Genomic DNA, 24,348 nt, shown 5'->3' on the forward strand with positions numbered 1-24,348 from the left:
TGCCTCAGCCTGCCGAGTAGCTGGGACTAGAGGTGCCCGCCAACATGCCTGGCTAATTTTTTGTATTTTTTTTTTTTAATGGAGACAGGGTTTCACCCTGTTAGCCAGGATGGTCTTGATCTCCTGACCCTGTGATCCACCTACCTCAGCCTCCCAAAGTGCTGGGATTACAGGTGTGAGCCACTGCGCTCGGCCCTTTGTTTGCATTTATTGATCAAACAATTTCTTACTTATCCCTGCCAAATACTATAAGGTGTCAAAATTTGACATAGGGGTTGCGAAAGTATAAACACAGCCAAAACAGAATGACTTTGCTTGTGTAATCTTTAATAAATAAGACATTGATACTGGTTTAATAAAAATAGCTCTATCTTGAATTTAGTAACATTACCATAACTTCTAATCTTGTGGCTTTAGGTGGTCTAGTCCACAGGCAGTAAGGAAGTTGGTTTTGGGAAAGAACTGTTATCATCTTTGTTTCAAAGCTAAACTATAAAGTGAGTTCCTCACAAAGTTTGTTTGGCCTACGCCCAGGAATGAACAAGGACAGTCTGGAGGTTAGAATCAAGATGGAGTCAGCTAGGTCAGATCTTTGTTATTGTCTCAGTTATGGTGGTTTCATAATTTTAAACGATGCCTATCACAGTTTCATAAACAATGTAGGTAAATGATTAACATAAGATAATTAGGTAAATGTAATGGGATGACTACTTGTAGATAAAATTGTCATAATTTAAAATCTAAATTACTATTACATTAAATAATAGATATTTTATTATTTGGGTATTTTTCAACAAAATATATTGTAGGAAAACATTCTTTCTAAAAACAGGTGTGTGCTTTTTAAAAAGGTATACACTCTTTTGTCTAATTTAAAGCTTATGTAAAGGTTTTATATAAAACAAGGTAAAAGGAACCAGGAAATAAGAGAGATGTAAAGAAAGTTAAAGAAATAAAGAGGTTTTTCTCTCCATCGTGCCGAACGTCCAGCCTCTGGAGATTGGGCGCTGAGTGCCGGAGGTAAACACCGAGGCAGAAGAGTTTTGCCACTCACTACCTGTGTGACTTTCGGTAAATTAGTCTTGGAACATCCATTTCCTCATCTCTATAATTGAAATGATAATAGTACCTCTCTCAGGGTTGTTGTGAGCCGTCAATGAAAATACACTTAGAGCAGTTTCTGGCACTTGGTAGAATTGGGCTATTTGCTAAAGCTTCTTGGTAGCCCTTGGTAGCCCAGGAAGAAACTTACATTTTGATTTTTTTGTACCATGGCTTTGGTTCACAAATTGCTGCATGGCACTTATATTCTCAGAAAATGCTCTAAGACAACTGCTGCCTTGCATTCATTTTTGGGTATTCGCTTTGCACACCATTCCAGTAGTCTTCAGAAACCAGTGGCTTCTCCTGACAAAGCCTCCTCACAGAGGAAGACTGAAGGAGGTTGGCAAGGACATCACCAGAAAGAAGTTGCTTTGGATATAACTTCTCCTGAGGAGAAACCTGAAGTTAGTTTTAATAAAGCAATTAGAGATGAAATAAAGGACCATTTTAGGTGTTTGAAGGATGAAATTATGGATCATTGGATAGGACCCAAAGGCCGCCCTCTGCATGAGGTCTTGCTGGAACAAGCCAAGGTTGTCTGACAGTTCTAGGGGAGAGAAGACTTGGATAAGTAGATAGTGACTTCTGAAAAGACAATTGGAGGCAGAAGTGAAGTATTTTTGAAAATGGGCAAGAATAACCAAAGTGCACTGCTATATGGAACTCTGAGCTCTGAGGTGCCTCAGGATGGGGAGACTACCTGAAGTGAGTACTGTGCAATGATATCCAGGATTCCAGGGGGTGCTTTTGAGAGGAAGATGTCTTATGTTTGGTCCCAGTTCAGTACTCTGTATCTCCGTGTACGTGGGGATGGTTGGCCTTGGATGATGAATATCAGGGAGGACACAGATATAATCCAGAGGAAAATCAGATGTATAGCTACTTCATGTTCACCCGTGGGGAGCCCTACTGGCAGAAGGTCAACATCCCTTTTTCCAATTTTTTTTTCCCTAATCAAGGAAGAGTGCAGGATGTTCAGAGTCAGCTTCTGCTTGACAAGACCTCTTCTATAGCATTCACCTTGGCTGATAAAGTGGATGGTCCATTCTTCCTGGAGACAGATTTTATTGGAGTGCTTACTGATCCAGCCCACACAGAAGAATTTGCCTATGAAAGTTCTCCAGAGCTTAACCCAAGACTTTTAAAATAAAGATCATGTGGTAGTTTTCTTTTACTAAACTAAGGGTACTAGTATCTACAATGATATAAACAAAATAAAATATTTCTTTAATGGCATCCAAAAAAAAAAAAAGAAAGAGGTTTTTTTTTGTAAGACAGCTTAAAGAGAAATAATTTTATATGAGAAAGAATCTTGTATGGTAAATTTAGTCCTAGAATAAAATGACTAGTTGTTTAAGAAAAAGTGATGTTTAGGACAAACCAGAAAATCCAAGCATGTCATGAATTACAAGCAATTACAAGAAGATTATTAAACAAACAAAACAAAAACTTTTATATGATCAAGTTGTCTATAAAGAGAAATGATAATGGTGTTTCTGCAGATTGGGTTTGATGTAAGAAAACACTTATACACTAAAGAATTGGTTAGAACAATGACATTTTCTTAAGGGGTTGATTTACTCAATAAATTATAAGAGATTTTATTTTTTAATTTTTAACCCAAAATTCAACTTTTATTGCATCTCACAGGTTTTGGTTTTCTCTCCCTTTCTAAAAGGCACAAAATAGTAACACTCTCCTTCAACTCATTTTCAGGTCATGTAAGTTTGTTTTCCTTGGGTTCCACTTTTTTTTGTTGTTGTTGCCTGATGCTAACAGCGTTTTCTCAAAGGTCTAAAGGAAATGTTTCCTTTGAACATAATATTCTGTGCACTGCAGAAGGGTTTTTTTTTTTTTGCCTTTTGGTAACCTGCCTAGAAGATTTTATGTTTTATTGCTTAGAAAAAGCTGAGGCTAAAAAAATTCCTAATTAAGGTTATTACATTTGTTATCTTCCTTTATGTGCTTTTAAAGTCCTTGTGACATTGAGTTACAGGGCCTTGACTCCTGGGTCTAAAAATGACACCAAGCCCTACTAAATCTTAAATTCTGAGAGCTTATATTGCATATATTTCAACCTTGGAGAATCTGACAATTATTTGTCTTGGGGTTGCTCTTCTCAAGGGGTATCTTAGTGGTGTTCTCAGTATTACCTGAATTTGAATGTTGGCCTGTCTTGCTAGGTTGGGGAAGTTCTCCTGGATAATATCCTGAAATGTGTTTTCCAACTTGGTTCCATTATCCCTGTCACTTTCAGGTACACCAATCAACCATAGGTTTGGTCTTTTCACAGTCTCATATTTCTTGGAGGCTTTGTTAGTTCCTTTTTCATTCTTTTTTCTCTAATCTTTTCTTCATGCCTTATTTTAGTAAGTTGATCTTCAATCTCTGATATCTTTTCTTTTGCTTGATCAATTTGGCTATTGATACTTGTGTATGACAAATGATGGCAACTCCTCTCCAGCAAGGGCACAAAACTGGACGGAGAATGAGACTGATGAATTGACAGAAGTAGGCAGATTTGCCCTGAGGGGTTCCCAGCTTGAAGGGATCCAAGATATTTCCCTTTCACAAGACAATCCCATTCTGTCAATGAATTAATCAGCAAGAAGATTTCTTTTCACTTCCCTCTTCTCCTGCAAGGGAAGACTTTAAGAGACCTGAATTGACGTGGCAAGGTGGTCTCATTTTCAACTCTCAGGCACAAAGTCTTTCTTCTCTTTGGTTTGACTGCCAAAATGAAAATTCAAGGTTACTAAAAGCTGCAATTCCAGTATATCTCCTTCTTATGCCACAGAAATTGTCATTCATGGATATGAAGGCTCTGACAGCTAAGTATAATTTTGCCACCATGAAAAAGCCAATGAGAAGCCAACAAAAACAGGATTTCAGAAACACAAAAGTACCTCCATTTCCAACTATGTGTCAAAAGCTTTCCTGATTACGCTTGTTTGTTTGAGATTTCTCTAGCTGTAGCCAAAAATATCCTAAATTATTATCATTAGTATTCCTTTCATGAAATTGATGTGACCTGCTACCCTGACTCATACTAAGAGAAGAATCAAGAGAATTGTGAAAAGGAAAAGTGGTTTTGAACTTTGTTCTCCTGGAGATCCAACAATCTAACCTTAGAACTCTGCTTCCTCCAGTTTTCTCACTCCATCTGCAGTGAGAGCTGCCCTGCTGGCTCCACTGCTACTTTGAGTGCAGGCACTGCCTTGAGAGACATTTTGCTGACAGAAAGGTGATAGGGGGGCTTTCAAACGATTCCTTCTGAAAGCTGACATTCAACTCATGTTTACTCTTTGGGTAACTTTATCCTGCAAATTCTGAGAGAACACCATCCTTCTAGGTCCAATTGGCCACAAAACAGGTTGCATGAGTCTCCATAGCAAAATGGAAATCCAAATGGAATCCAATTTCCATTTGGATTTCCATTTTGCACATAGTGAGTTTTCTCTGTTCATTTCGGGTTTGGATGGAGGAGGGGAAAAATGCTCAGACTTTCCCCAAGACGGTAGTATCAGACAATCCCCAGGAACAGCTTGGAAGGGTCAGTGTGGGCAGGTGTTGAGTTCTCTAAGTCATCTAGAGCAAGGGCAGGCAAACCATGGCCCACAGGCTAAATATGGCTACAACTCCTCCTTTACATATTGCTAAATACGGCTACAACCGCTCCTTCACATATTGCTAAATACGGCTACAACTGCTCCTTCACATGTTGCTAAATACGGCTACAACCGCTCCTTCATATGTTGCCAAATACAGCTACAACCGCTCCTTCACATGTTGCTAAATACGGCTACAACCGCTCCTTCACATATTGCTAAATATGGCTAAAACCGCTCCTTCACATATTGCTAAATACGGCTACAACTGGTCCTTCACATGTTGCTAAATACGGCTACAACCGCTCCTTCACATGTTGCTAAATACGGCTACAACCGCTCCTTCACATATTGCTAAATACGGCTACAACCGGTCCTTCACATGTTGCTAAATACGGCTACAACCGCTCCTTCACATGTTGCTAAATACAGCTACAACCGCTCCTTCACATATTGCTAAATACGGCTACAACTGCTCCTTCACATATTGCTAAATACTGCTACAACCGCTCCTTTACATATTGCTAAATACTGCTACAACCGCTCCTTTACATATTGCTAAATATGGCTACAACTGCTCCTTCACGTATTGCTAAATATGGCTACAACTGCTCCTTCACATATTGCTAAATACGGCTACAACTGCTCCTTTACATATTGCTAAATACAGCTACAACTGCTCCTTTACATATTGCTTACAGTGGCTTCAATCTGCAAGAGAAGACTTGAATAGTTGCCATAGACACCTTCTGGTTTGCAAACTGGAAATATTTATTACCATTTACAGAAAAGGTTTGCTGTCGTATGTCTCACAAATCCAGTGCAGTCTGTAATTAGTTACAATGAAAAGATGACAATGCCCAGGTCACATTGTTCCTAAGGCCTGTTCTGCATTTCTCCCCATTTAGAATGAATTCCCTGCAGGCATTTTTGTACTCCAAATACATTACGCCACTGTCAAGCTTTCTCCTTCCATATATGCTTAGAACCCTGGGAACAGGCCACCTTTTCAGTTCTGTTCACAGTGGCTGTGTCTTCTGCTTCAGCCAAAACTTTCACTGTGGTCACAGCCTTCCAAGCTACAAGGCCAGCCAGCAGGATGGGCAAGCTACAAGGCCAGCCAGCAGGACCCAGGGTCCTGTTGGGTACCCTAAAATCTCATTCTGTTGTCACCTTTGCCCCCTCATCCAAGTGACCATCTCTGGAATCTAGTTGGAAACATCTCCTTCCTCCCTAGACAAAGACCCATAGTCCTGGTATAATCATCATCCAGTGTAATGGGGGCTCTATCACTGTTTTCTACTGTGTCTTGAGCTATTTGGGCTTCTTGGTTCTGGGGACCTTTGCTGTAGTCTTCCTGGAAAGTAACCCGCCTGACATCTTCAATGAAACCAAATGTCTCACCTTCAGCATGTTGGTGTTCTGCAGTATCTGGGTGGCTTTCCTCCTGAGTTATAGTAGCACTCAGGGAAAGGCCATGGTGGCTGTGGAGATTGTCTCCATCTTGACCTCCAGCACTGGGTTACATGGATATATCTTGCTCCCAATTGCTACATGATTCTCCTTCACCCAGAAAGGAACAGTCTTCAATGCCTAAAGAAGAAGCTGAGAAACCATAAGCAGAAGGACTATACTATATATAGACTAAGAGGAGGGACTACAATGCTTATTAGTGGTAGAGAATTTGTAAGCTAATTGTGTAAAGTGCTCCTGAAAAATCAATAAATATTAAACAACTTGTTTCAAAAAAAAAAAAAGACAACGAGATATTGGCAAGTTACTTACAGAAGCAAACCTGAATATCCAGTGAATAAGAAGATTCTGGGCTCATTGGAAGGTATTGAGTTGTCACAGTTAATTTTTCACAGTAACAGATTTATCTTGTTATACTCTCGCCTCTTCCAGGATTCAACTTTCACTAGCCTTCAGTTTTAAAAAAGAAGATGCTAAGCCTAACTAGTAATCAAAAATGCAAATTAAAAAGCCACAAAATAACATATTACTTTGCAGAATAAAAGAAAAAATTACAAATCTGTAATCACTAAATATTGACTAGGATGTAAAGCAACATGTGCCTGCAAACGCACACACACAGAACTACATAAACTTCACACCTGTTAAGGAATAATTTCCAGGAGGCATTGTTAAGTAAAACAAGCAAGATATAAATGAAAGTACAGGGTGGGTGGAGCCGAGATGGCCGAATAGGAACAGCTCTAGTCTACAGCTCCCAGCGTGAGTGACACAGAAGACAGGTGATTTCTGCATTTCCAACTGAGGTACTGGGTTCATCTCACTGGGGAGTGCTGGACAGTGGGTGCAGGACAGTGGGTGCAGCACACTGTGTGTGAGCCAAAGCAAGGCAAGGCATCGCCTCACCCGGGAAGCACAAGGGGTCAGAGAATTCCCTCTCCTAGTCAAAGAAAGGGGTGACAGACGGCATCTGGAAAATCAGGTCACTCCCACCCTAACACTGCACTTTTCCAATGGGCTTAACAAATGGCACACCAGGAGATTATATCCTGCACCTGGCTCGGAGGGTCCTACGCCCACGGAGCCTCGCTCATTGCTGGCACAGCAGTCTGCGATCAAACTGCAAGGTGGCAGCAAGGCTGGGGGGGGCGCCCGCCATTGCCGAGGCTTGAGTATGTAAACAAAGCGGCCAGAAAGATCGAACTGGGTGGAGCCCACCACAGCTCAAGGAGGCCTGCCTGCCTCTGTAGGCTCCACCTCTGGGGGCAGGGCACAGACAAAAGGCAGCAGTAACATCTGCAGACTTAAATGTCCCTGTCCGACAGCTTTGAAGAGAGTAGTGGTTCTCCCAGCACACAGCTTGAGATCTGAGAACGGGCAGACTGCCTCCTCAAGTGGGTCCCTGACCCCCGAGTAGCCTAACTGGGAGGCATCCCCCAGTAGGGGCGGACTGACACCTCACACGGCCGGGTACTCCTCTGAGACAAAACTTCCAGAGGAACGATCAGGCAGCAGCATTTGCAGTTCACCAATATCCGCTGTTCTGCAGCCACCACTGCTGATACCCAGGCAAACAGGTCTGGAGTGGACCTCCAGCAAACTCCAACAGACCTGCAGCTGAGGGTCCTGACTGTTAGAAGGAAAACTAACAAACAGAAAGGACATCCACACCAAAAACCCATCTGTACATCACCATCATCAAAGACCAAAGGTAGATAAAACCACAAAGATGGGGAAAAAACAGAGCAGAAAAACCAGAAACTCTAAAAATCAGAGTGCCTCTCCTCCTCCAAAGGAACGCAGCTCCTCACCAGCAATGGAACAAAGCTGGATGGAGAATGACTTTGACGAGTTGAGAGAAGAAGGCTTCAGAAGTTCAAACTACTCCAAGCTAAAGGAGGAAGTTCGAACCAATGGCAAAGAAGTTAAAAACCTTGAAAAAAATTAGACAAATGGCTATCTAGAATAACCAATGCAGAGAAGTCCTTAAAGGACCTGATGGAGCTGAAAACCATGGCACAAGAAGTATGTGACGAATGCACAAGGCTCAGTAGCCGATGAGATCAACTGGAAGAAAGGGTATCAGCAATAGAAGATGAAATTAATGAAATGAAGTGAGAAGAGTAGTTTAGAGAAAAAAGAATAAAAAGAAATGAACAAAGCCTCCAAGAAATATGGGACTATGTGAAAAGACCAAATCTACGTCTGATTGGTGTACCTGAAAGTGAGGGGGAGAATGGAACCAAGTTGGAAAACACTCTGCAGGACATTATCCAGGAGAACTTCCCCAATCTAGCAAGGCAGGCAAACATTCAAACTCAGGAAATACAGAGAATGCCACAAAGATACTCCTCGAGAAGAGCAACTCCAAGACACATAATTGTCAGATTCACCAAAGTTGAAATGAAGGAAAAAATGTTAAGGGCAGCCAGAGAGAAAGGTCGGGTTACCCACAAAGGGAAGCCCATCAGACTAACAGCTGATCTCTCGGCAGAAACTCTACAAGCCAGAAGAGAGTGGGGGCCGATATTCAACATTCTTAAAGAAAATAATTTTCAACCCAGAATTTCATATCCAGCCAAACTAAGCTTCATAAGTGGAGGAGAAATAAAATACAGACAAACAAATGCTGAGAGATTTTGTCACCACCAGGCCTGCCCTAAAAGAGCTCCTGAAGGAAGCACTAAACATGGAAAGGAACAACTGGTGCCAGCCACTGCAAAAACAAGCCAAATTGTAAAGACCATCAAGGCTAGGAAGAAACTGTATCAACTAACGAGCAAAATAACCAGCTAACATCATAATGACAGGATCAAATTCACACATAACAATATTAACCTTAAATGTAAATGGGCTAAATGCTCCAATTAAAAGACACAGACTGGCAAATTGGATAAAGAGTCAAGACCCATCAGTGTGCTGCATTCAGGAAACCCATCTCACCTGCAGAGACACACATAGGCTCAAAATAAAGGGATGGAGGAAGATCTACCAAGCAAATGGAAATGTTGGCCTGGCTAGCTAAGTTGGGGGAGTTCTCATGGATGATATCCTAAAATATGTTTTCCAAATTGGTTCCATTATCCCTATCTCTTTTGGGTACACCAGCCAGTCATAGATTTGTTCTCTTTACACAATCCCATATTTCTTGGAGGTTTGTTCATTCCTTTTCATTCTTTTTTTTTCTTCTATTCTTGTCTACCTATCTTACTTCAGAAAGGCAGTCTTCAAGCTCTGAGATTCTTTCCTCTGCTTGGTCTATTCTGCTATTAATACTTGTGATTGCATTTTAACATTCTTCTATTGTGTTTCTTCAGTTCTATCAGGCTGGTTACATTCTTCTCTACACTGGCTATTTTGTCTGTCAGCTCATGCAATGCTTTATCATGACTTTTTAGCTTCCTTGAAACATGATCCTTTAGCTCAGTGAAGTTTGTTTTTATCTGTATTCTGAATTCTACTTCTGTCATTTCAGCCATCTCAGCCCAGTTTCAAATCCTTGCTGGAGAGGTGATGTGGTCATTTGGAGAAAAGAGAGCACTCTGACTTTTTGTGTTTTCACCATTCTTGTGCTGATTTTTTTTCTCATCTTTGTGGGCTTATCTACCTTTAATATTTGAAGTTGCTGACCTTTGGATGAGTTTTTTTTTTCATTTAACAATTTGGCCACTTTTCTATAGGGCTGCTGTGGTTTGCTGGGAGTCCTCTCCAGTCCCTAGTCATCTCAGATTTCCCAGTACCTGGAGGTATCACCAGTGAAGGCTGAAAAACAGCAAAGATGGAATTCTGCCCATTCCTCTGGGAGCTCTATCTTTGTGTTTGTAACACAAAAAATAAATTCTTGGGGTGATGGATACCCGATTTATCCTGATGTGATTATTATGCATTACATGCTCATATCAAAATATTTCATGTAGCCCATAAACATATACACCTACTATGTACCCACAGAAATAAAAAATAAAAATAAATGGTTATGTCAATATAACTGATACATCACGTTGGAAAAGTGAACAAAATAAAAAATTTAAAAATAATAATAAAATAATTTGTGCAAGATCAGATCATCACCAAATGGTAGAGATGTGATAAAACAGGCAGTCTGTGAGCCACCCCACCGTTTCTGTGCGGAGATTGTGGTGCAGCGGGGTCCTCTATAGTCCAAGCCCAGGCAGACCTCCAGGCATCTAGAACATCCCACTCTGTGCAGAGAATTTGGAGCCAAGGAGGTTTCCTATCTGATCCATGGCTAGTCACACCTCTGGGTACATGGTTGACACTGGTGCTTGTGCCTGCTATCAGGAAGCCTGTACATGGGCCTGCCCATTCCAGCCTTGTCCATCTTGGAATGCATGCTTTGAATTTTTTAATCTGTAATCTCTTGTTTTCCATTTTGGTTAAGGATCACTGCTGAAGAGCTAGTGTAATCTTTCAGTGGTGTCACAACATTCAGATTTTTCATGATGCCAGAATTCTTACAATGGCTTCTTCTCATCTGGAGATTTTGGCATTCCTAATTTTTGTAATTATTTTCATGCAGACAAGATTCTTATATGTGTGTGTGTATATATATATATATATTTTTTTTTTTTTCTTTTTTCCTGTTTCCCTAGAAGGTGTGAGCATACAGTATGTTTGGTACCATCTTTTGGCTTTGCTTTTATAGCCCTATGGACTTCTCATGGCTGGCTTTATATTGAGCTATTGTGCAGTTTGGCATACTAGCCAGCAGATGGCATGCACGAATAAGAGATGGCTTTGGCCAATGTCACTAGGTATATACTTTATTATTGTTTACTAAGAGAAGCTCTCAAAAAATTGAAAGCATGCATTGCAAGGAAGCTCAGCAACACCCAAGGCAAGGTTCAAAATCAACGCAAATATATTTCTACAGCAATCTAGTAAATGAAGGAAGAGATAAACATGTCAAAAAGAAATCAGAGCTTCTGGTATTGAAAAACTCAATTAAGGAATTTTTAAAATACAATTAAAAGCTTTATCAATAGACTGGAGCAAGCAGAAGAATGAATTTCAGAACTTGAAGTCTGGTCTTTTGAACAAACTCAGTCAGACAAACAAAAGAGTTTTAAAAAACAATAAAGTCTTTGAGAAAGATGGGATTATATAAACTGACCAAACTTATGAATTAATGACATTTCTGAGAGAAGGAGAAAAGGTAAGTGACCTGGAAAACATATCTGAGAGAATAATTTAAGAAAATCTCCCTAATCTTGCTGGAGAGGTAGACATCCAGATAGAAGAAATCCAGAGAACACCTGGGAGATACTATACAAAGCAGACATCACCAAGACATAGTCACCACACTGTCCACCATCAATACTAAAGAAAATAAATCTTAAAGACAGCTACAGAAAAATGTTAGATTATGTACAAAGGGAACTCCATCAGGCCAACAGCAGACTTCTCAGCAGAAACTTGCAAGCTGGAAGGGATTGAAGGCCTGTTTTCAGCATTCTGAAAGAAAAGAAATTCCAACAAAGAATTTTATGTCACACCAAACTAGGCTTCAAAAGCAAAGAAGAAATAAAATATTTTACAGACAAGCAAGCAATAAGGGAATTTGTTACCACTAGACCAGCCTTACAAGAGATCCTTAAGGGAGTTCTAAACATGGAAACAAAGGAACAATACCTGCTACCACAAAAATACACTTAAGTATATAGTCCTCAGATCCTATAAAGCAACCACACAATAAAAACCTACAAAGCAACTAGGCAACAACTTCATGAAAGGATGAAAACCTCACATATCACTATTAACCTAGAATATAAATGGCCTAAATGCCTTACTCAAAAGGCATAGAGTGGCAAGTTTGATTTTAAAAAGAAAGACTCATTTGTCTGCTGTCATCAAGAGATCCATCTCACATGTAAAAACACCCATAGGGCTCAAAGTAAAAGGTTGGAAAAAAATCTATCATGCAAATGGAAAACAAAAAAGCAGGGGTAGATATTCTTAGATCAGATAAAACAGACTTTAAACCAACAAAAGTAAAAAAGTATGAAGAAAAGCATTTCATAATGATAAAGACCTCAATTTAATAAGAAGACTTAACTATCTAAATACATACGTACCCCACATTGGAGCACCCAGCTTCATAAAGCTGTAGCTCTAGACCTATGAAAAGACTCATGCACACAATAATAGTAGGGGACTTCAACACCCCACTGATAGCATTAGACAGATCATCAGAGCAGAAAACTAACAAAGAAACCTGGACTTAAATCTGACACTTGACCAATTGGCCCTAATAGACATTTACAGAATACTGAAGCCATAACTACAGAGTGCACATTCTTCTCATCTGCACATGGAACACATGGACAACAAGCTCAGCCTAAAACAAGTTTCAATCAATTAAAAAAAAATAAAAATCATGCCAGCCATACCCTTGGACCACAGTGCAATAAAAATAGAAATCAATACCAAGAAGATATCTCAAAACCACACAATAACATGGAAATTAAATAACTTGTTCCTGAATGACTTTTAGGTAAACAATGAAATTAAGGCAGAAATAAAAAAAAAATTCTTTGAAATACTAGGCTGGGTGCGGTGGCTCACACCTGTAATCCCAGCACTTTGGGAGGCCGAGGCGGGTGGACCACCTGAGGTCAGGAGTTCAAGACCAGCTTGGCCAACTGGTGAAACCCCATCTCTACCAAAATACAAAAATTAGCTGGGCATGATGGCAGGTGCCTGTAATGCCAGCTACTCAGGAGGCTGAGGCGGGAGAATTGCTTGAACCCAGGAGGCGGAGGTTGCAGTGAGCCGAGATCACACTGTTACACTCTAGCCTGGGTGACAGAGTGAGACTCCATCTCAAAAAAAAAAAAAAAAAAAGAATGCAATTCCATTTACAATAGCTGAAAGAAAAAAAAGACAGCCTAGACTATATATAACCAAGAAGGTGAAACATCTCTACTAGGGGAACTACAGAACACTACTGAAAAAAATAATAGACGACAAAAATTAATGGAAAAGCATTCCATGCTCATGAATTGTAAGAATCAATATTGTTAAAATGGCCATACTGCTCAAAGCAATCTACATATTCAACGCCAATCCTATCAAGCTACTAACATCTTTTTTCACAGAACTAGAGAAAAACTACTCTAAACTTTATCTAAAACCAAAGAATAGCCTGAATTGTCAAAGCAGTTCTAAACAACAACAAAAACAAAGCTGGAGGCATCGCATTACTTGACTTCAAACTGTACCACAAGACTACAATAAGCAAAACAGCATGCAAAAACAGACATAGATCGATGGAACAAAAAACAACCCAGAATTAAGCCACACACCTACAGCCATCTGACCTTAGACAAAGTCAACAACAAAAAAACAATGGTGAAGAACTCCATATTCAATAAATGGTGCTGACATTGCTGGCTAGGCATATGCAGAAGAATGCAACTGGACCCCTACATTTCACCATATACAAAAATTAACTCAAGATGGATTAAAGATTTAAATGTAAGACCTCAATCAATGAGACGCCTAGAAGAAAACCTAGGAAACACCATTATGAACATTGGCTTTGGAAAAAAATTTATGACTAAGTTCTCAAAAGCTATTGCAACAAAAAAAATGAAAAATTGTATCTAATTACACAGCAAATGAAACTAATAACAGAGTAACAGACAACCTATAGAATTGGAGAAAATATTCAAAAACTGCATCAAAAAAGGTCTAATATTCAGAATCAACATAAAAAGTAAACAACTAAACAAGCAAAAATAAAGTAATCCCCTTAAAAATAGGCAAAAGATGTAAACAGACATTTGTCAGAAGAAAACAAGCAGCCAACAAACATGAATAAATGCTTAACTTTACTAGTCGTCAGAGAAATGAAAGTCAAAACCACAATAATGAGATGCCATCTTACACCAGTCAAAATGACTATTATTAAAAAGTAAAAAAAAAAAAAAAAGAACAGATGATGGCAAGGCTACTGAGAAAAGGGAATGCTTATACACTGTGGTGGGAATGTAAATTAGTTCAGCCACTATGAAAAGCAGTTTGGAGATTTTTCAAAAACTTAAAACAGAACTATCCTTTGACCCAGCAATTCGTTGCTGGTTTTATATCCAAAAGAAAATAAATTTTTGTACCAAAAAGACACATGCACCCATATGTTCACTGCAGCACTATTCACAAAAGCAAAGACGTGAAATCAACATAGCTGCCCATTATTGGTGGATTGGATAAAGAAAATGTGGTACATATACACCATGGAATACTATGCAGTCATAAAACGGAACAAAATCCTGTGCTTTGCAGTGACATAGATGCAGGTAGAAACTATTATCCTAAGTGAATTAACACAGGAACAGAAACGAAACACTGCATGTTCTCACTTATAAGTGGAAGTTAAACACTGAGCACACATGGACATAAACATGGGAACAATAGACACTGGGGAGTACCAGAGTGGAGAAGCAAGACAAGGGGCAAGGGCTGAAAAACTATTGGGTACTGTGCTTTCTACCTGAGTGACAGGATCAATCATCAAACCTCAGCATCATGCAACATACCTAAGTAACAAACCTACTCATGTATTCCATGAACCTAAAGTGGAAATTAGTTTTGAAATAAAAATTTTTTAAAAATAAAAATATTCATTGTTGGGATAAATAAACTACCCAGATTACAATGGTGATACACAAAGAACAAAATAAGATATTTGACCTACCAAGATGTGAGAAAGTAAATTATCATGGAAAACTTTTTTTTTATGTTTTTTAAATTGTATTGACTATTTCAAGGAATATTTAGATGTTGATTTTCTCTATTTTTCTATTTTCAATTTCATTAATTTCTACTCCAGTTATTATTATTATTTCTTCTGCTTGCTTTGGGATTAGTCAGAGTACAGAATACAGTACTTTTTCTAGTTTCCTAAGGTATAAACATAGACTATTGAATATAGAATTATCTTCTTTACTGATATAGATACTTAATACTATAACTCTATTTCCCTCTTAGCATTTCTTTTGCTTCATCTTACAAATCTGGTAAGTTGTAACTTCATTTTTATTTAGTTCAACTTTTGTTTGCTTGTTTGTTTTTGTTTTTGTTTTCTGAGACAGAGCCTGGCTCTGTCACCCAGGCTGGAGGGCAGTGACACAATCTCGGCTCACTGCAACCTCTGCCTCCCAGATTCAAGTGATTCTCGTGCCTCAGCCTCTTAAGTAGCTGGGTTTATAGGCATATGGCACCACGCCCAGCTAATTTTTGTATTTTTAGTAGAGGCGGGGTTTTGACATGTTGGCCAGGTTGGTCTTGAACTCCTGACTTCATAACCCGCCTGCCTAGGCCTCCCAAAGTGCTGGGATCACAGGCATGAGCCACTGCGCCTGGCCACAAATACGTTTTTTTAATGTCATAAAACTGAAATTATTTTATAATAAAATAGTAAAATTTTTAAAACAGGAAGTTTGCATTCTGTGACAGCATTTTTCTTTATATCTTTGGAAGTATTCAATATGTTGAAAAAACAACTTGCAACATACATGTCAGTTATAAAACATAGTAAAATGATGAACTCCTAAAAACATCCCCATCCACCTAAGAGGTAAACATTGATCACTTCTCCTGTCCACCCATGCTTCTCTTTCTCCCTTCACTGTGCTACCCCCATACATGACCACTATCATAAATGTTGAGTTGATTATTAAGCTACTTCTAACTATGTGGATATACTTCATAATATAAATGTATGTAAGGTTTGTAATGCCTATGTATCAAAATATGTACTAATGTGAATATAAATACATCATGTATACTATCATATTTTGATATATGAATTATTTGTACTATAAAAGATTATACTACACATATTCATTTACATGAGAAATATATACACATATGGATACTTATGTAATACTACATATAGCACACAACTATGCATATGTAGTACATGAACTACGGTGCATATGTATTGCATGTGTATGTAAATACACATGTAAAAACAAAATAGATTACATGTATTAGTAGATGTGTAAAATTGAATATATACATAAATTTATGTATTGTATAGTATTTGTATAGAATACATAAAATACATTTATACCTAGATAGTATAAGATAGACATGCACTTATATTGTAAAATATACATTTTCAGATGTAAAATTATATATCATACATATAAGATATTTGTATATATATTTATAATTAAAATCACTGCAGTTGGCCAGGTGCTATGGCTCACACTTGTAATCCCCCACTTTGCGAGGTGAGATGGGAGAATTGCTTGAGGCCAGGAGTTCGAGACCAGCCTGAGAAACACAGCAAGACCCCATTTCTATAAAGAATAAAAAACATAGCCAGGTGCGGTGGGATGCACCTTTAGTCCTAGCTACTTGGGAGGCTGAGGCAGGAGTATTGCTTGAGCCCAGGAGTTTGAGGCTGGAGTGAGCCATGATCGTGTCACTGCACTCCAGCCTGGGTGACATTAGAGACCTAATGTATATATAGCATGATGAATGCAGTAAATCCTAATGGACACCTGAAATTAAACTCTATCTCTAACAAAAAAAAAATCACTGTAGCCTTTCTATATTCATGTAAGTGTCACATGACTATTTAGAGGTTAAGCATAACCTCAACTTGTGAAGGGCATTGTACGTGGGTCAGCAGATAGCACTGAGTGAATGTTTGCTGGATGAGTGAATGATGGGTACAGAGCAAAGTGTAAGCAGTGTCTTTCAGCTGCTATGTTCTGCTCAAGGCTGGTTTCTTTATGTGTTGAAGAGGAAGCCACAGGCATGGAGGAGGCTTGGCATGATTGATTATGAGCAGCGGATCAATATGTTGCATATTAGGGCCCATGATGGAAATCAAAGCAGAGGAGACTCGAGATCTAGTGGGATTTGTACCATTAGTGAAGCAGAGGGAGAGATGCAGCACATTTATGTGAGAGCATGGGTGGATGGGGGTGTCATTTGCAGTTAATTGCCCACTACTGAAAGGCACCCAGCAGTACACTATGGGAAGTGAAGTAAGCCACGCACAGAGAGCCACATACTGCGTGATTCCCATTTATATGTGGAATATTAAAAAGTCAAACTCAGAGAGTAGTAACAGAGAGTAGAATGTCAGTTCCCAGGGGTGGAGGGTGGGGGGATTGGGGAGATGCTTGTCAAAGGGCAGAAACTTTCAGCTATAAGATGAAATACTGTTAGAGACCTAATGTATAGCATGGTGAACATAGAGAATCCTAATGTGTACTTGAAATTTTCCAAGAGTTATCTCAAATGTTCTCACCACACACACACAACGGTAACTGTGAGATGTGGATATATTAATTAGCTTGTTTTAGACATTTTACAATATATACATACATCAAGACATCCTATTGTACACTCTAAATATAGGTAATTTTTTGTTAATCAAAACTCAAAGCTGGAAAAAGGCACTCAATATATATTGTTTTCTTAATTCTTTAACACCACACTCTAATCCTCTTGAAATATTTCTTGTCATAAAATCTAGGCCCTGAAATCCTGAAAACAGCAACAACAACAACAACAACAACAACAGATAACAACCAGTATATCTGCCTCACTAATCTAATGAATTCTCCTTCCTTAACCCCTTCAAACGCTATTTAAAAAAAAAAAAAGGTGTCTACTTCTGGTGATGACAGAGTGACTGGTGCTAGACTGTACTTCCTGATACAGAAAACTACAAACCTGGATGCATTCTATCTGGCAACAGTTTTCAGGCAGGGATAAAAGGTCATGCAAGAGTGAAATTCACACAGGAAGAGAACCTAGCAAGCTAAGCCCCATGACCTCCCTGTTCTCTTTCAGGGGATAATTCCTCTCCCAGTAGATACAACTGGAATCTGGGCCAAACAAAGCAGTCATTGATATGGTTTGGCTGTGTCTCCACCCAAATCTCATCTTGAATTGAGGTCCCAGAAAGTGGGACATTAGAAAGGAAGACAGTTTCTGGGGAGGGGCCCCGTTCTGTGTGGGAAACGTGTGAGGGGAGAAGAAAAGACACACATATAATACCTTTAAGGGTAAACAACCTTTATCCCACGTAAATGGCAACGCAGATAGGATAAGCAAATGATATAATAAGCAAATTGCAATGGGGAGGGAAGAAGGGAAAAGATATATATCTATTTGCACTCACCAGACTATGGAGGATTCACCACCAGGCTGGGAAGCAACAGCCTGGGCTCCAGAGTCAGCCACTCATCCATGCACAGACAATGAGTGGTCTCATGAAGCTTCAGCGCAGTCTGGGACCCTAGTTCTTTTTGTAAGTTGTTTGACATGAGGCCCAGTCACGAGGGCCCTTCACGACTGGGCTCAAGAAAAACAAAAAGGTCAATTTGTTTTTGTGGTTGTCTATTGTTTTTCAATAACTAACGTATAGGAATAGATTGAAATAGAGATTTCTCCAAAACAGCGCTAGATGAATGCCTCAAGGGGCTCACACAACCTGTTCCAGGACTTGGTGACCATTGTTTGCGGCCATGTTCAATTGAGTTCAAACTTAATATTTAACTTTTCCTCCACAGGCCCTCAGAAATTTGTGTCAGTAAATGTGGGAGGGCAGGTATCTTTTTGACATACTAGCTTCCTTTTTTTTTTTTTTTTTTTGAACATGTACACAGCAGTGGGAATGCCAGTCACATGGGAATTCTATTTTTAGTTGTTTGATGAACCACCACAGTTTTCCATAGTGGCTGTACCAGTTTACTTTCCCACCAACATTGTACGAGGGTTCCCCTTACTCTGCATGCTCACCAGCATCCATTATTTTTTGGCTTTCTGATAAAAGCCATTTTAACTGGAGTGAGATAATTTCTCATTGTGGTTTTGATTTGCATTTCCCTGATGTGCTGATGTTGAACAGCGTTTCGTATACCTCTTGACCAACTGATGAACAAAATATGATACATATACACAATGGAATATTATTCAGCCGTAAAAAGGAATAAAATTATGTTATTTGCTGCAACATGGATAGAATTGGAGGACATTATGTTAAGTGAAATAAGCCAGGAATAGATGGACAAATATTCCGTCTTCTCACTCGTATGTGGGAGCTAAAAACATGGATCTCATGGAATTAGAGAGTTGATTGGTGGTTACTGGAGGCTATGAATAGAGGAGGAAAGGAGAGAGGTTGTTTTGTGGGCACAAAAATACAGTTGGATAGAATGAATAAGATCTACTATTCAGTAGTACAGCAGGGCAACTACAGTTAACAATAATTTGTTGTATGATTTAAAGTTGCTGGAGGGGAGGAATTGAAATGTTTCCAACATAAAGAAAGGGTGCAGGTTTGGGGTGATGGAGTCCCAATTGCCCTGGTTTATCATTAGACATTGCATGCATGCATCAAAATGCCACATGACCCCACAATATATATAACTATTATGTATCTATAAAAAAAAAGTTCTGCCGGCCGGGCACGGTGGCTCACGCCTGTAATCCGGATCACCTGAGGTCGGGAGTTTGAGACCAGCCTGACCAACATGGAGAAACACCATCTTTACTAAAAATACAAAATTAGCACGGTGTCGTGGCGCATGCCTGTAATCTCAGCTACTTGGGAGGCTGAGGCAGGAGAATTGCTTGAACCCAGGAGGTGGAGGTTGCAGTGAGCCGAGATCATGCCATTGTACTCCAGCCTGGACAGTAAGAGTGAAACGCTGTCTCAAAAAAAAAAAAAAAAAAAAAAAAAAAAGTTCTGCCTCAGAGTTCTGCATCCATAAATTCAACAAACCTGGGATCAAACATATTTTTTTGCCAGGCACAGTAGCTCACACCTGTAATCTCAGCACTTTGGCAGGCCAAGGCAGGAGGATCACTTGAGTCCAGGAGTTTGAGATCAGCCTGGGCAGCATAGTGAGACCTTGTCTCTACGAAAAATAAACTATGCACCTAGTCCCAGCTACCCAGGAGGCTGAGGTGGGAGGATCACTTGAGCCTGGGAGGTTGAGGCTGCAGTGAGCTGTGATTGTGCCAGTGCACTCTGAGTGACAGAGCAAGAACCCTGTCTCCAAAAAATATTTTTAAGAAACCAATAAAAATAATACTAATTTGAAAACCAAGAGAGTCTAACAACCATTTACATAGCATTTACATTGTATTAGGTATTATATGTAATCTAGAGATGATTTAAAGTATACAGGAGTAAGCGCTAGGTTATATGCAAATAGTACTTCATTTTATGCAGCGGACTTGAGCAGCCTGAGATTTTGGTGCCTGAGATGATCCTAGAACTAATCCCCTACAGACATACTGAGAGGTGACTACATGTCTGTATCTATAGATAGATATCAAGATGGCGAGAGATAGATTGGGCAGGGAGGGAACGCGTTTACATGAGATAGAGACAGGGACGAACAGAGAGTTAAGATCCACAATTATTAAAGGAGTATTCCTGCACCACTGTGCAGTCACTGTGTGACTACCAAAAGGTGGCCTATTGTTGGAGTATGTCTTGTGTCAGAATTTCCATATATTGAAGCATGCTAAGCACCACTGTGGATATGATTTCACATTGTACTCGCCTGGCTTATTATTATTATTTTTGAGAGAGAGTTTCACTCTTGTCACCCAGGCTGGAGTGCAATGGCATGATCTCGGTTCACTGCAATCACCGCCTCCTGGGTTCAGGCGATTCTCCTGCCTCAGCATCCCAAGTACCTGGAGTTACAGGCTACTTTTGTATTTTCAGTAGAGATTGGGTCTCCACCCTGTCTAATTTTGTATTTTTAGTAGAGATTGGGTTTCTCCATGTTGGTCAGGACATTGCCACGCCTGGCTAATTTTGTATTTTTAGTAGAGATTGGGTTTCTCCATGTTGGTCAGGCTGGTCTCAAACTCCTGACCTCAGGTGATCTGCCTGCGTCAGCCTTGTCTGGTCTTTCTAAATGTCCGGGCAGCAGAGGAAGCCCTACTCAGGATTGTTGAATTGATGGGCAGAGAACAGAATTGAGATGATTATAAGAAAGAGGAACAACTTGAAACAGCCAGGAAGTTTCTATATTATGAAACAGACTAAATTTTGATCAGAACAGTTAACAGATGGCTCTGAAATTAGCCTGTTGCCTTCAGACAGTGACAGGTATAAGAAGAGATTTCCTAAGTTTGATGCAGACCAGAAAGGCTTTATTACCATTGTTGATGTTCCATGTGTATTAGAGAGTATCAATGTCCAAATGGATGAAAATACACTCCATGAAATTCTAAATGAAGTTGATTTGAATAAAAATGGACAGGTTGAACTCAATGAATTTTTGCAGCTGATGAGTGCTATTCAAAAAGGAAGGGTATCTGGAAGCTGGCTCGCTACACTAATGAAAACTGCAGAAGAGAACCTCGACAGAAGAGTTCCAATTCCAGTGGACCATAGTTACAGGAGGGACCGGGCTTAGCATGCGACTGGCCCGGGCAGATCTGTGTTTGTTAAACAGGTCCTGTTTGTGCGTATTTTGCTATGAATGAAGTTCCTTTAAGGACAAAGAAAAGCACACTTTTCTTCTTTTGAGCGTATCTCCTTTTACTTAAAATCTGCTAAATGCTAAAACACACAGTCCTTCACCAATCCCAGAGACTCGTTTGGAAATGAACTGATTTCAAGCCATTACTGTGAATAAAGCACCCCAGCATTTTGTGTAAGTTCTTTTTTTTTTTTTTTTTTTTTCCAAGATGGAGCCTCGGTCTGTCGCCCAGGCTGTAGTGCAGTGGTGCAATCTCGGCTCACTGCAACCTCCGCCTCCTAGGTTCAAGCAATTCTTTTGCCTCAGCCTCCCGGGTAGTTAGGATTACAGGCACCCGCCACCACATCTGGCTAATTTTTGTATTTTTAGTAGAGATGGGGTTTCACCATGTTGGTCAGGCTGGTCTCAAACTCCTGACCTCGTGATCCACCCACCTCAGCCTCCCAAAGTGCTAGGATTACAGTCATGAGCCACTGCACCCAGCCATAAGTTCTGAATTAAACCTGTACAGCTTCCTTACCTGATTTAAGAAAGGGAGACAAGAAATAGGGTGGAATGAGCTTCTTCGAAATTTGTTCCAAGCACAAAAGAAAAAATTTTCCATTTGCATATAAACTTGACATTAGTTGATTATGTTGGGGTTGGGGTGGGTATGCAGGGATTGCCTTTTATTATCAAGTGATTTATTTCAAGAGCCTTTAAGGGGAGTGAGGTGAAGGAACCCCCATCTGTGCTAGAGAGTTGGATACTCCTTTAAATAGCCCCACCACAGTCACAACAATAATGATAATGCTGGATTATTTGTTTAGCCAAGGTTGTCTGCCTCATGTCCATCATGCTGTTTGCAATATTCCTGCTTTCAATCAATTTATACTGAGTGTAACTTTAGGGTTTCTGCTATTAAATGCGTGATCCCTCTTCTGCTTCAGTTTCTGGCTTGGCTTTGTCTGTTTCAAAATATGTAGCTTCCTCTTTGGCACAACAGAAAACTCATTTTCACTTTTATTAAATATACTCTAAGTGTTATCATTGATTTTCTCTTATGTATCTGTGAAGATTTTTGGTACATAAATGTAATATTAAAGTCACTGATGCTATAACTTGCAATGTTTGCATCATGTCCACCTTTTTTAAGGAGTGAAAAAGCCCTAGTATGTTTTTAAAGAATAGCAAGTGCAAGCTCAGTACTAGAGTGACTACACACACTGCATGTTTTCATACGTGGCACTTTTATGTACCGTGTTGGGCTATTGTTCTAGATCGGACTGTTAAATACTATGTTCAAGGCTGGGTTGTCATTTTTATAACTGTCTTGGTGTTTTATGGCCATTATTTATTACTTTTGATATAGAGAATGAGCTACATGCATTTATAAAGCAATAAGAGGATGTATTTAATGTGCCTTGTTTTTAACTGAATAAGAACTGGAAGCATGAATCAATAAAACTGATTAAAATGGTCAAAAAAAAGCTGAAGTGTTTATGTTTTTCTTTAAAACACATGCAGAACACACATACGCGTGCTTGCGTGCACGCACACACACAACTCACACACACACACACCAGCCAAACAGTCCACCTAAATGGGGCTGTAGTGGTGAGAGCTCTGGGCAATGGAATGTTACCAAATGTGCAGTGCTCTGTTTTGGAGACAGTGACCCCCTTTTTGTTTATTTCAGATATAAAACAATGCAGGCTTTGTCCTGAAGATCATTATCCAAACAAGAAAAGGGAACATGCCTTCTCAAATAGGAGACCTTCCTGGCCTATGATGAGCCTTTGGGCCTGACTCTGGCGTGCACAGCCTTGTTCTACTCTGCCCTCTCTGTTCTGAACCTTGTGGAGTTTGTGTGGCACCAAAACACTCCCATAGTTGAGGCCAGCAACCAGACTCTGAGCTACACCCTCCTTGTCTCCCTCACACTCTGCTTTCTCTCTTCCTTGCTCTTCATCGGCCGCCCCAGCCCTGCCACCTGCCTCCTCTCACGGACCATCTTTGCAGCTGTGTTCACAGTGGCTGTTTTCTGCAGGGCCTTCCAGGCTATAAGGCCAGAAAGCAGGATCCGAAAGTGGATGGGTCCCCAAAGAACACATTCTGTTGTCTTCCTTTGCTCCTTTACCCAAGTGACCCTCTGTGGAATCTGGCTGGGGACACAGCCTCCCTTCGTAGACAAGGACCCTCAGTCCATGCCTGGCTACATCATTATCCAGTGTAATGAGGGCTCCGTCACTGCCTTCTACTCTGTCTTGGGCTATTTGGGCTTCTTGGTTTTAGGGTCCCTTGCTGTAGCCTTTCTGGCAAGGAACCTGCCTGATGCCTTCAATGAAGCCAAGTTCCTGACTTTCAGCATGCTGGTGTCCTGCAGTGACTGGGTGGCCTTCCTCCCGAGTTACTAAAGCACCCAGGGCAAGGCCAGAGTGGCCGTGAGATCTCCATCGTGGGCTCCAGCGCTGGGTTACTTGGCTGCATCTTTGCTCCCAAATGCTATGTGATCCTCTTTCATCTAGAAAGGAACACTATTCAATGTTTAAAGAAGCCTAGTCCAGGCATAGTGGCTCACGCCTGTAATGCCAGCACTCTGGAGGCCAAGGCGGCTGGATTGCTTGAGCCCAGGAGTTCGAGACCAGCCTGGGCAATGTGGCAAAACCCCATCTCTACAAAATATA

At 40.1% G+C, this 24,348-nt stretch overlaps 2 pseudogenes across 1 annotated transcript; both read left to right on the plus strand.

Moving 5' to 3' along the window:
• Positions 1 to 221: 221 nt before the first annotated feature.
• Positions 222 to 2,373, plus strand: LOC100594773 (annotated as a pseudogene). Its single transcript, XR_004032108.1, has one exon. The product of XR_004032108.1 is annotated as a complex I intermediate-associated protein 30, mitochondrial pseudogene (transcript).
• A 2,209-nt stretch (positions 2,374 to 4,582) lies between these two features.
• On the plus strand, positions 4,583 to 24,078 carry LOC115836934 (annotated as a pseudogene).
• Positions 24,079 to 24,348: the final 270 nt, after the last annotated feature.

This window comes from Nomascus leucogenys, chromosome 10 (assembly GCF_006542625.1).
Source record: "Nomascus leucogenys isolate Asia chromosome 10, Asia_NLE_v1, whole genome shotgun sequence".
Lineage (NCBI taxonomy): Eukaryota > Metazoa > Chordata > Mammalia > Primates > Hylobatidae > Nomascus > Nomascus leucogenys.